The sequence below is a fragment of the Rattus norvegicus genome, chromosome 16, assembly GCF_021556685.1.
Source record: "Rattus norvegicus strain SHRSP/BbbUtx chromosome 16, alternate assembly SHRSP_T2T, whole genome shotgun sequence".
Lineage (NCBI taxonomy): Eukaryota > Metazoa > Chordata > Mammalia > Rodentia > Muridae > Rattus > Rattus norvegicus.
The window spans coordinates 26,976,847-26,990,494 of NC_141549.1; the positions used below are offsets into that span (position 1 = coordinate 26,976,847).

Sequence of the window (13,648 nt, forward strand, 5' to 3'; positions counted from 1 at the left end):
CCTCTGTGCACTGGACGAGCCTGGGCATAGTGAACCTGGAGAAACGAAGACACTCGGCTGCAAGACTGGGTCTGTATCTGCCATTTGATGTCATGTTTTCTTTCACTCAACTCCCGTCTGGCATGTGACAGCTCTGAATCTTCAGTTTATTATCACTGCGGAATCCTAAGAAATTTCTGAAACTGAGTCCTGTTTTCTGGCCATAAAATCAGAGCAATAAAGTCTCTTAGGCATCCTGTAAGGAAAAAATAAGGTAAGTGTGGTGTGGTAAGCCTGCTGTATTAAAGGGCAAAAGCAAGAATATAAAACATGAAGGGGTGAACTGTAAAAATCAGATCAATAGGCAAAGAGCTGCCAGCCCGCGGGCTCAAAAAGCTCATATGTTCTTAAGGAAGCTTAAGAAATTGTTGTCTTTTAAACTCTATTTCTCTTGTAAGTTCCAAGTCATGAAAATTACAAGTGAGGAAACGCCTCCATAACTTTTGATTGTGCTAGAAATCGCAACTAGATTATTAAAATACATCTGCTTTATTATATGTGTGTGTCTGTGTATAGGTGTGTGCACATGGGTGCTAGCATTTATAGAGGAGTCTAGGGGCATGTGATCCCCCTGGAGCTAGAACTACAGGCAATTGTGAGCGGCCCAGCTGGGACCCTGGGAATTGAACTCAGGCTCTTCACAAGTGTAGTCAGTGCACTTGACTACCCTGCTCCCTCTCTAGTCCCTCAACTAAATATTTTAAGGCAGCCATTTGTTTCATGTATGAGCTATCTTATTTTGAGTTATGTTGCTAGCAAGGACAAGACAGGAGGCAAGGACTTGGGTTCAAGGAAGAAAATTGAGAGGCGTGTTAAGCTAGATACTAAAGACGAGACTCCAAGATTTCCCACCCTGACTTGTGGGACTGAATGAACATGACAAGGTTGCATGATTGAGGTTATATGACAATAACACTGCGGAAGGGGAGGGAGAAGTCAGTTGGGTTGAATCCAAAGGGCAGGGTTACTCGAATCAGTTTAATTACACAAGTCCTTTAATATAGAAAGTTCTCTCTAGCTCTTGGCTGAAGATGTTCCACAAACACAAGTATTGAGAGGCTCCCACACAGGCTTTGAAAACAGTCAGGTAGGAAAGAACTGTATTAGTGGGAAGGAATGATTTAATGGAATGAGTGTTACCCGAAGGCAAGAGTCAGGAGGGACTATTTGCCAGTAGACAGGAGGCCAGAGAAGGCCCTAGTGGTGTGGGTCAGGGGATAAGAAAGAGATACAGTTGGGAAAGAGGATGTGTAACTACAGCGTCCATTGTTTTAGACACACACGTATAGCAGATATCACAAGAAGCCCGTTAACTTATATAAGTTTAAAATTGATAAACACAAAACAAAAAGTACTGGGCATGGCTTCCAAACGCTGTGTCAACTTCAGCTGACAGTTGACTTGCCTATCCAAATGATGCAGGCTCATATTTCCAACTACTTTGGAGGCTGAAGTCAGGGTATTACAAACTCAAGGCCTGTCTGAGTTGAAGAATTTAGTCAATTCTACCGGAACTCTGACTTACGGGGCAGGGATAACTTTTATCATAGGTAATAAAAGTGCGGTGACAAGTTTGATTTGTTATTCGGCAATAAAATCTAATGTAGGAAGGGGCTTAGGAAGTAGGAGTGAGGGAGTGGAAAGGGAAGAGGGAAAATGCAAAGCAAGTGTAGGAGTGACCCATGTGAGAGTTTGATTGGATTAGATCGGGCTCAGTTCTGTGACTTCCTAGGATTATGCGACAATAGCCAGAATCATCCACCACAATATCACAGTATTCACCTACTTATTCCCTTGGGCTGGCTCTGCCTCCAAATGCCTGTTGTAGGCAATTAATGCTACTCGGTCTACCTGCCCCACTGTTCCGAGCACCCAAATGAAACACACACACACACACACACACACACACACACACAGATCACACACACACACAGATCACACACACACAGATATCACACACACACACAGATCACACACACACACAGATCACACACACACACAGATCACACACACACGCACAGATCACACACACACACAGATCACACACACACAGATCACACACACACAGATCACACACACACACAGATCATACACACACACAGATCACACACACACACAGATCACACACACACACAGATATCACACACACACACAGATATTGAAAGACCCCAGCTTAGCAGCAGTAACGCCATTTTGCAAGGCTATATTTAAGATGACTGGTTCAGAAAAAGGTTAGAACACTGAGTACAAAGCGGCTGCCAAGCAGGATGTGTTTGGTTGAAGGCCTGGCAACAGGACGACTGCGGTTGAGCACCTGACAATGAAAAAAGCCCCGGGAGAGGTCCCACACCCTGGTGGGGGGCCGAGTTAGTCGTTATGTTCCAAGAAGGTAGCTAAGAAACTTGCCCCCAGGCTGAACCCTTGGGGGGCCGAGTCAGTCCTTATGTTTCAGGAAGGTAGCTAGGAAACTTGCCCCCGGGCTAAACCCTTGCCATATTAGAATCCACCAATTATATCCCTGTAACCATGCATCTGCTTCTGTATGCTTGCTTCTGCTCCCCAAAATCCTATAAAAGCCCATCCTTGGTTCCATGGGGCGCGCCAGTCCCCCGAGTGACTGAAGCGCCCGCAGGTGCCTGTGCCTGTGTATCCCGACAATAAACCAAATCCTCTTGCTGATTGCATCCTGTGGTGTCTCGGTCTGGTCTTTGGAGTTGGAGGGTCTCCATCCTGAGGGAAAGTTCTCCCTGAGAGCTTTTCATTTGGTGCGTTGGCCGGGAAAGGAGATCCTCCACCCAGGGACCACCGACCACCCACTGGGAGGTAAGCCGGCCGGCATCTGTCTGTCTGTCTGATTTTGTCTCGTTCTGCCTTATTCTGTCTGTTCTGTGAGCGCTCAACCGGGTCTGTTCTGTGAGCGCTCAGCCAGGTCTGTTCTGTGAGCGCTCAGCCAGGTCTGTTCTGTGAGCGCTCAGCCAGGTTGTTTGGAATTTGGGCGGGACGAAGAAGGAGCTGACGAGCTCGGACTTCTCGCCCCGCAGCCCTGGAAGACGTTCCAAGGGTGTTAGGGGCCCGACTTTTCGGGGCCCAATCTGGGAGGAGAAAGATCCGGACTAACGGCACCTCTGTCTGTATTTTTGGCTTTCAGAGGGCCCCGGACCTTTGCCACCTCCATCTGACTTTTTGCTTTCAGTTTGGTACCAAAGCCGTGCAGCACGCCTGTCTGTTGTTTGTTTGACTGTTGGTGTTGTTTGTTTTCTCTGTGTTCTAATCTTCCTTAGAACTAACATGGGACAGTCCCTAACAATGCCCCTAAGTCTCACTCTTGCCACGACCGGGCACACAACCAGTCCGTCGAGGTTAAAAAAAAAAAAGGAAAAGGACAGACTCTCTACACATCCGAGTGGCCCACTTTCGGAGCGGGATGGCCAGTGAATGGCACATTTAATAAGATCATTATTTTACAGGTTCAAGATTGGGTCGTCCACGGACATCCTGACCAGGTTTCTTATATTATCACTTGAGAGAGTCTCGCCTTAACCCCCCCCCCCCGGGCGGAACCCTTCGTGGACCCGAATTGGCCTCCCCTCAACCCCCAGCCTGTCCCCTCGGCCCCGCCCGGTCCGCCGGCCACGTCTTCCTCTCTCTACCTTTGTGAAATCAGAGCCTTCTAAGAAACCTGTCCTCCCGGCAGACCCAAACTCCCCTCTCATAGATCTTCTCTCTGACAGGCCCGGCTAAAACGGAGGAGGCAGAGCCGCCGGCCAGATCAGTTGCCGGGCCACAGTCTGATAAGGGTTTCTCCCCTGTCGCAGGGAGATTGCGCAATAAGCGCGAGGTGATGCCAGATTCAACCTCCCAGGTTTTCCCACTTAGACAGGGAACCGGTGGCCAGACCCAATACTGGCCGTTTTAAACAACACAACCCTTCTTTCTCCAAAGATCCGGTGGCACTCACCGACCTAATAGAATCTGTTTTACTTACCCACCAGCCTACTTGGGATGACTGCCAACAGCTCTTACAGGCCCTCTTAACCTCAGAAAAAAAAAAAAAAAACAAGGAGTGTTCCTAGAGGCCAGAAAGCATGTTCTGGGAGATGATGGGCGTCCCACCCAGCTGCCTGAGGACCAAACTGGGATTTTAATACAGCTGAAGGTAAGGGACACCTACGCCTTTATCGCCAGTTGCTTCTAGCGGGTCTCCGAGGGGCTATACGACGCCCTACTAATTTGGCTCAGGTAAAACAGGTATTACAGGAAGCAGGGGAAACTCCCTCCGCCTTTCTAGAGAGACTTAAGGAGGCCTACCGTATGTACACTCCCTATGACCCAGATGACCCAGGACAAATGACGAGTGTCTCTATGTCCTTCATCTGGCAGGCTGCTCCAGATATCAGGACTAAGTTACAGAGGTTAAAAAATTTGCAGGGCTATACATTACAGGATTTACTTAAAGAAGCTGAAAAGATTTTTAATAAGAGAGAAAATTGAGTCGAATCTTGGCCGCCGTAGTTCAGGGCCAAGAAAGGAAGGGAGATAGGGGGGAGCTCGAAAGGGGCTGAAGCTGGATAAAGATCAATGTGCCTATTACAAAGAGAAAGGACACCGGGCCAGAGAGTGCCCCAAGAAGCCTGGCGGACCCCGAAAGCCTCGACCACGAACCTCCCTCTTGGCTCTAGATAAAGATTAGGGAGGTCAGGGCCAGGAGCCCCCCCCTGAGCCCAGGGTAACGCTTAAAGTTGGGGGGCAGCCGGTTACTTTCCTGGTAGACACAGGAGCCCAGCATTCAGTCCTCACCCAAGCTTCAGGACAACTCAGCGACCGGACGGCCTGGGTACAAAGAGCTACTGGTGAGAAACAATACCGATGGACTACGGACTGCCGGGTTCAGCTGGCTACTGGTAAGGTGACCCATTCCTTCTTACATGTTCCGGACTGCCCGTACCCTCTGCTGGGCCGTGATCTGCTCACCAAACTAAAAGCACAAATTCATTTTGAGGAAGGAGGGGCCCAAATAACTGGCCCCCACGGAACTCCCCTTCACGTTCTAACCCTATGAACCGGGACAGGACACTGGCTTGGGCAGAGACTGGTGGGTTGGGGTTGGCGCTCCAACAGCCCCCCTTAATTACACAGTTAAAGGCCACTACAACTCCAGTCTCCATAAAACAATACCCCCTGTCACATGAAGCTTATCAAGGTATAAGGCCTCACATTACGAGGCTTCTAGATCAAGGCATCCTAATCCCCTGCCGGTCGCCTTAGAATACGCCTCTTCTGCCTGTTAAGAAACCCGGCACTGGAGATTATAGGCCAGTACAAGACTTGAGAAAGGTCAACAAGAGGATAGAAGATATTCATCTGACTGTTCCAAACCCTTACAATTTGCTCCTGACTTTAGGGTTCAACATCCCACCCTCATACTCCTGCAAACCTTTTGAACTGTTCATCGATGAGAAACAGGGGTATGCTAAAGGGGTCCTAACACAAAGGTTGGGACTCTGAAAACGCCCTGTGGCCTACCTGTCTAAGAAATTGGACCCTGTGGCCTCCGGCTGGCCACCGTGCCTAAAGATGGTGGCTGCTATTGCTGTCCTGATCAAGGATGCTAGAAAATTGACTTTGGGACAGCCACTCACCATCCTAGCACCCCACGCAGTGGAGGCCTTGGTAAAACAGCCCCCAGACCGCTGGCTCTCTAATTCCCACATGACCCACTACCAAGCCTTGTTACTGGATGCAGAACGGGTTCAGTTTGGGCCCGTAGTTGCCCTCAATCCTGCCACCTTGCTTCCCCTACCAGAGGAGGCAAAACAGCATGACTGCCTACAAATCCTCGCAGAAGTACATGGAACCAGGCCGGACCTATCGGACCAGCCTCTTCAGAATGCTGACCACACATGGTACACGGATGACAACAGCTTCTTGGCAGAGGGAGAGTGAAAGGCTGGAGCTGCGGTCACTACGGAGGACAAAGTGATTTGGGCGAAAGCCCTGCCTGCTGGTACCTCCGCACAACGGGCTGAACTCATCGCCTTGACTCAGGCGCTCAAGATGACAAAAGGTAAGAGGCTAAATATATATACAGACAGCCGTTATGCCTTTGCCATGACACACATCCACGGGGAGATCTACCGGAGGCGGGGGCTGCTCACATCTAAAGATAAAGATATTAAAAATAAGGCTAAAATTCTGGCCCTCTTAGAAGCCCTATTCTTGCCCAAAAGACTGAGTATTATACATTGTCCAGGACACCAGAAAGGGCACAACCCAGAGGCACGAAGAAACCGGCTGGCCGATGCCACGGCTCGAGAAGCGGCCATGAGCAAATAAATCTTGCCCTTAAATAGCCCAGACCAACCCACGCCCCCACCAATGGGACAAACCAGTTGGGTTTATGCCCATGAGGACATAGAGCTCCTAAAAAAAAATGGGGGCCATCTACCACCCTCAACTAAAACAGTGGGTCTACAAAGGAAAGACAGTTATGCCAATAAAAATGACTTTTAAATTGATCTCCTTTTTACATAAATTAACCCATTTGGGGTTTAAGAAGATGACTAGATCGAGAAGAGATAAATCTGTGTTTTTTAAATCGGGACAAAGCGATACAAAAGGTGACTGAGAGTTACAAAGCGTGTGCTCAGGTTAACCCGAGAAGGACCATGATTGGACAAGGAGTTCGTCCTAGGGGACACCGTCCCGACATCCATTGAGAAATTGATTTTACTAAAATTAAACCAGATATATATGGATACAAGTATCTCCTAGTGTTTGTAGACACCTTCTCAGGATGGGTCGAAGCCTTCCCCACAAAACACGAGACTACAAAAATGGTCACCAAGAAGCTCCTCGAGGAAATCTTTCCCAGGTATGACATGCCTCAAGTGTTGGGGTCGGACAACGGGCCCGCTTTCGTCTCCCAAGTAAGTCAGTTGGTGGCCAAATTGCTGGGGATTGATTGGAAATTACATTGTGCCTATAGACCCCAGAGTTCAGGTCAGGTAAAACACATGAATAGAACAATTAAGGAGACTTTATCCAAACTTACGCTTGCAACTGGCTCAAAGGATTGGGTGGCCCTCCTTCCCCTAGTTCTATATCAAGCCCGGAATACCCCGGGCCCCCATGGTCTAACTCCTTTTAAAATAATATATGGAACACCACCCCCATTTGTCCATTTCTTTGATTCAAACATTGCTGATTTTGCTGACAGCCCTTCTCTGAGGGCCCATTTACAGGCCCTACAGATTGTGCAGAGAGACGTCTGGAGACCTTTGGCCACTGCTTACCAGGACAAGCTTGAACATCCGGTGGTGCCACACCCGTTCCAGATTGGAGACACCGTGTGGGTGCGCAGACACCAGACCAAGAATCTCGAGCCACGGTGGAAAGGACCCTACACCGTCCTCCTGACTACCCCGACCGCCCTAAAGGTAGACGGAGTCTCGACTTAGATCCACGCACCACACGTCAAGACAGTCCGGTCTGAGGAATTGACTAATCACAACACTACACCCCAGACATGGAGAGTTCAGCACACTCCAAACCCCTTAAAGTTAAAACTCCTACGTGGCTCCTCCTAGCCCTTTTGTGGCCTAGAGTCAGTGGGGGAATAAGCCCCCACCAGACAGAAATTTCTTGACCAAGTCGAGTGAAAGATTTCACTCAAAGTTAGCAAAAAATGGGGGAATGAAAGACCCCAGCTTAGCAGCAGTAACGCCATTTTGCAAGGCTATATTTAAGATGACTGGTTCAGAAAAAGGTTAGAACACTGAGTACAAAGCGGCTGCCAAGCAGGATGTGTTTGGTTGAAGGCCTGGCAACAGGACGACTGCGGTTGAGCACCTGACAATGAAAAAAGCCCCGGGAGAGGTCCCACACCCTGGTGGGGGGCCGAGTTAGTCGTTATGTTCCAAGAAGGTAGCTAAGAAACTTGCCCCCAGGCTGAACCCTTGGGGGGGCCGAGTCAGTCCTTATGTTTCAGGAAGGTAGCTAGGAAACTTGCCCCCGGGCTAAACCCTTGCCATATTAGAATCCACCAATTATATCCCTGTAACCATGCATCTGCTTCTGTATGCTTGCTTCTGCTCCCCAAAATCCTATAAAAGCCCATCCTTGGTTCCATGGGGCGCGCCAGTCCCCCGAGTGACTGAAGCGCCCGCAGGTGCCTGTGCCTGTGTATCCCGACAATAAACCAAATCCTCTTGCTGATTGCATCCTGTGGTGTCTCGGTCTGGTCTTTGGAGTTGGAGGGTCTCCATCCTGAGGGAAAGTTCTCCCTGAGAGCTTTTCATTTGGTGCGTTGGCCGGGAAAGGAGATCCTCCACCCAGGGACCACCGACCACCCACTGGGAGGTAAGCCGGCCGGCATCTGTCTGTCTGTCTGATTTTGTCTCGTTCTGCCTTATTCTGTCTGTTCTGTGAGCGCTCAACCGGGTCTGTTCTGTGAGCGCTCAGCCAGGTCTGTTCTGTGAGCGCTCAGCCAGGTCTGTTCTGTGAGCGCTCAGCCAGGTTGTTTGGAATTTGGGCGGGACGAAGAAGGAGCTGACGAGCTCGGACTTCTCGCCCCGCAGCCCTGGAAGACGTTCCAAGGGTGTTAGGGGCCCGACTTTTCGGGGCCCAATCTGGGAGGAGAAAGATCCGGACTAACGGCACCTCTGTCTGTATTTTTGGCTTTCAGAGGGCCCCGGACCTTTGCCACCTCCATCTGACTTTTTGCTTTCAGTTTGGTACCAAAGCCGTGCAGCACGCCTGTCTGTTGTTTGTTTGACTGTTGGTGTTGTTTGTTTTCTCTGTGTTCTAATCTTCCTTAGAACTAACATGGGACAGTCCCTAACAATGCCCCTAAGTCTCACTCTTGCCACGACCGGGCACACAACCAGTCCGTCGAGGTTAAAAAAAAAAAAGGAAAAGGACAGACTCTCTACACATCCGAGTGGCCCACTTTCGGAGCGGGATGGCCAGTGAATGGCACATTTAATAAGATCATTATTTTACAGGTTCAAGATTGGGTCGTCCACGGACATCCTGACCAGGTTTCTTATATTATCACTTGAGAGAGTCTCGCCTTAACCCCCCCCCCCGGGCGGAACCCTTCGTGGACCCGAATTGGCCTCCCCTCAACCCCCAGCCTGTCCCCTCGGCCCCGCCCGGTCCGCCGGCCACGTCTTCCTCTCTCTACCTTTGTGAAATCAGAGCCTTCTAAGAAACCTGTCCTCCCGGCAGACCCAAACTCCCCTCTCATAGATCTTCTCTCTGACAGGCCCGGCTAAAACGGAGGAGGCAGAGCCGCCGGCCAGATCAGTTGCCGGGCCACAGTCTGATAAGGGTTTCTCCCCTGTCGCAGGGAGATTGCGCAATAAGCGCGAGGTGATGCCAGATTCAACCTCCCAGGTTTTCCCACTTAGACAGGGAACCGGTGGCCAGACCCAATACTGGCCGTTTTAAACAACACAACCCTTCTTTCTCCAAAGATCCGGTGGCACTCACCGACCTAATAGAATCTGTTTTACTTACCCACCAGCCTACTTGGGATGACTGCCAACAGCTCTTACAGGCCCTCTTAACCTCAGAAAAAAAAAAAAAAACAAGGAGTGTTCCTAGAGGCCAGAAAGCATGTTCTGGGAGATGATGGGCGTCCCACCCAGCTGCCTGAGGACCAAACTGGGATTTTAATACAGCTGAAGGTAAGGGACACCTACGCCTTTATCGCCAGTTGCTTCTAGCGGGTCTCCGAGGGGCTATACGACGCCCTACTAATTTGGCTCAGGTAAAACAGGTATTACAGGAAGCAGGGGAAACTCCCTCCGCCTTTCTAGAGAGACTTAAGGAGGCCTACCGTATGTACACTCCCTATGACCCAGATGACCCAGGACAAATGACGAGTGTCTCTATGTCCTTCATCTGGCAGGCTGCTCCAGATATCAGGACTAAGTTACAGAGGTTAAAAAATTTGCAGGGCTATACATTACAGGATTTACTTAAAGAAGCTGAAAAGATTTTTAATAAGAGAGAAAATTGAGTCGAATCTTGGCCGCCGTAGTTCAGGGCCAAGAAAGGAAGGGAGATAGGGGGGAGCTCGAAAGGGGCTGAAGCTGGATAAAGATCAATGTGCCTATTACAAAGAGAAAGGACACCGGGCCAGAGAGTGCCCCAAGAAGCCTGGCGGACCCCGAAAGCCTCGACCACGAACCTCCCTCTTGGCTCTAGATAAAGATTAGGGAGGTCAGGGCCAGGAGCCCCCCCCTGAGCCCAGGGTAACGCTTAAAGTTGGGGGGCAGCCGGTTACTTTCCTGGTAGACACAGGAGCCCAGCATTCAGTCCTCACCCAAGCTTCAGGACAACTCAGCGACCGGACGGCCTGGGTACAAAGAGCTACTGGTGAGAAACAATACCGATGGACTACAGACTGCCGGGTTCAGCTGGCTACTGGTAAGGTGACCCATTCCTTCTTACATGTTCCGGACTGCCCGTACCCTCTGCTGGGCCGTGATCTGCTCACCAAACTAAAAGCACAAATTCATTTTGAGGAAGGAGGGGCCCAAATAACTGGCCCCCACGGAACTCCCCTTCACGTTCTAACCCTATGAACCGGGACAGGACACTGGCTTGGGCAGAGACTGGTGGGTTGGGGTTGGCGCTCCAACAGCCCCCCTTAATTACACAGTTAAAGGCCACTACAACTCCAGTCTCCATAAAACAATACCCCCTGTCACATGAAGCTTATCAAGGTATAAGGCCTCACATTACGAGGCTTCTAGATCAAGGCATCCTAATCCCCTGCCGGTCGCCTTAGAATACGCCTCTTCTGCCTGTTAAGAAACCCGGCACTGGAGATTATAGGCCAGTACAAGACTTGAGAAAGGTCAACAAGAGGATAGAAGATATTCATCTGACTGTTCCAAACCCTTACAATTTGCTCCTGACTTTAGGGTTCAACATCCCACCCTCATACTCCTGCAAACCTTTTGAACTGTTCATCGATGAGAAACAGGGGTATGCTAAAGGGGTCCTAACACAAAGGTTGGGACTCTGAAAACGCCCTGTGGCCTACCTGTCTAAGAAATTGGACCCTGTGGCCTCCGGCTGGCCACCGTGCCTAAAGATGGTGGCTGCTATTGCTGTCCTGATCAAGGATGCTAGAAAATTGACTTTGGGACAGCCACTCACCATCCTAGCACCCCACGCAGTGGAGGCCTTGGTAAAACAGCCCCCAGACCGCTGGCTCTCTAATTCCCACATGACCCACTACCAAGCCTTGTTACTGGATGCAGAACGGGTTCAGTTTGGGCCCGTAGTTGCCCTCAATCCTGCCACCTTGCTTCCCCTACCAGAGGAGGCAAAACAGCATGACTGCCTACAAATCCTCGCAGAAGTACATGGAACCAGGCCGGACCTATCGGACCAGCCTCTTCAGAATGCTGACCACACATGGTACACGGATGACAACAGCTTCTTGGCAGAGGGAGAGTGAAAGGCTGGAGCTGCGGTCACTACGGAGGACAAAGTGATTTGGGCGAAAGCCCTGCCTGCTGGTACCTCCGCACAACGGGCTGAACTCATCGCCTTGACTCAGGCGCTCAAGATGACAAAAGGTAAGAGGCTAAATATATATACAGACAGCCGTTATGCCTTTGCCATGACACACATCCACGGGGAGATCTACCGGAGGCGGGGGCTGCTCACATCTAAAGATAAAGATATTAAAAATAAGGCTAAAATTCTGGCCCTCTTAGAAGCCCTATTCTTGCCCAAAAGACTGAGTATTATACATTGTCCAGGACACCAGAAAGGGCACAACCCAGAGGCACGAAGAAACCGGCTGGCCGATGCCACGGCTCGAGAAGCGGCCATGAGCAAATAAATCTTGCCCTTAAATAGCCCAGACCAACCCACGCCCCCACCAATGGGACAAACCAGTTGGGTTTATGCCCATGAGGACATAGAGCTCCTAAAAAAAAATGGGGGCCATCTACCACCCTCAACTAAAACAGTGGGTCTACAAAGGAAAGACAGTTATGCCAATAAAAATGACTTTTAAATTGATCTCCTTTTTACATAAATTAACCCATTTGGGGTTTAAGAAGATGACTAGATCGAGAAGAGATAAATCTGTGTTTTTTAAATCGGGACAAAGCGATACAAAAGGTGACTGAGAGTTACAAAGCGTGCGCTCAGGTTAACCCGAGAAGGACCATGATTGGACAAGGAGTTCGTCCTAGGGGACACCGTCCCGACATCCATTGAGAAATTGATTTTACTAAAATTAAACCAGATATATATGGATACAAGTATCTCCTAGTGTTTGTAGACACCTTCTCAGGATGGGTCGAAGCCTTCCCCACAAAACACGAGACTACAAAAATGGTCACCAAGAAGCTCCTCGAGGAAATCTTTCCCAGGTATGACATGCCTCAAGTGTTGGGGTCGGACAACGGGCCCGCTTTCGTCTCCCAAGTAAGTCAGTTGGTGGCCAAATTGCTGGGGATTGATTGGAAATTACATTGTGCCTATAGACCCCAGAGTTCAGGTCAGGTAAAACACATGAATAGAACAATTAAGGAGACTTTATCCAAACTTACGCTTGCAACTGGCTCAAAGGATTGGGTGGCCCTCCTTCCCCTAGTTCTATATCAAGCCCGGAATACCCCGGGCCCCCATGGTCTAACTCCTTTTAAAATAATATATGGAACACCACCCCCATTTGTCCATTTCTTTGATTCAAACATTGCTGATTTTGCTGACAGCCCTTCTCTGAGGGCCCATTTACAGGCCCTACAGATTGTGCAGAGAGACGTCTGGAGACCTTTGGCCACTGCTTACCAGGACAAGCTTGAACATCCGGTGGTGCCACACCCGTTCCAGATTGGAGACACCGTGTGGGTGCGCAGACACCAGACCAAGAATCTCGAGCCACGGTGGAAAGGACCCTACACCGTCCTCCTGACTACCCCGACCGCCCTAAAGGTAGACGGAGTCTCGACTTAGATCCACGCACCACACGTCAAGACAGTCCGGTCTGAGGAATTGACTAATCACAACACTACACCCCAGACATGGAGAGTTCAGCACACTCCAAACCCCTTAAAGTTAAAACTCCTACGTGGCTCCTCCTAGCCCTTTTGTGGCCTAGAGTCAGTGGGGGAATAAGCCCCCACCAGACAGAAATTTCTTGACCAAGTCGAGTGAAAGATTTCACTCAAAGTTAGCAAAAAATGGGGGAATGAAAGACCCCAGCTTAGCAGCAGTAACGCCATTTTGCAAGGCTATATTTAAGATGACTGGTTCAGAAAAAGGTTAGAACACTGAGTACAAAGCGGCTGCCAAGCAGGATGTGTTTGGTTGAAGGCCTGGCAACAGGACGACTGCGGTTGAGCACCTGACAATGAAAAAAGCCCCGGGAGAGGTCCCACACCCTGGTGGGGGGCCGAGTTAGTCGTTATGTTCCAAGAAGGTAGCTAAGAAACTTGCCCCCAGGCTGAACCCTTGGGGGGGCCGAGTCAGTCCTTATGTTTCAGGAAGGTAGCTAGGAAACTTGCCCCCGGGCTAAACCCTTGCCATATTAGAATCCACCAATTATATCCCTGTAACCATGCATCTGCTTCTG

General features: G+C 49.8%; 1 long non-coding RNA gene across 2 annotated transcripts; it reads left to right on the forward strand.

Moving 5' to 3' along the window:
- The first annotated feature begins 5,969 nt into the window (after positions 1 to 5,969).
- On the forward strand, positions 5,970 to 13,121 carry LOC148000504 (uncharacterized). 2 transcript variants are annotated; one of them, XR_015639772.1, is made up of 3 exons: positions 5,970 to 11,636; positions 11,823 to 12,443; positions 12,789 to 13,121. It is a non-coding gene; the product is annotated as an uncharacterized LOC148000504 (long non-coding RNA). The 2 variants fall into 2 exon arrangements; XR_015639771.1 differs by having other exon boundaries at positions 11,823 to 13,121.
- The last annotated feature ends 527 nt before the right edge of the window (positions 13,122 to 13,648 follow it).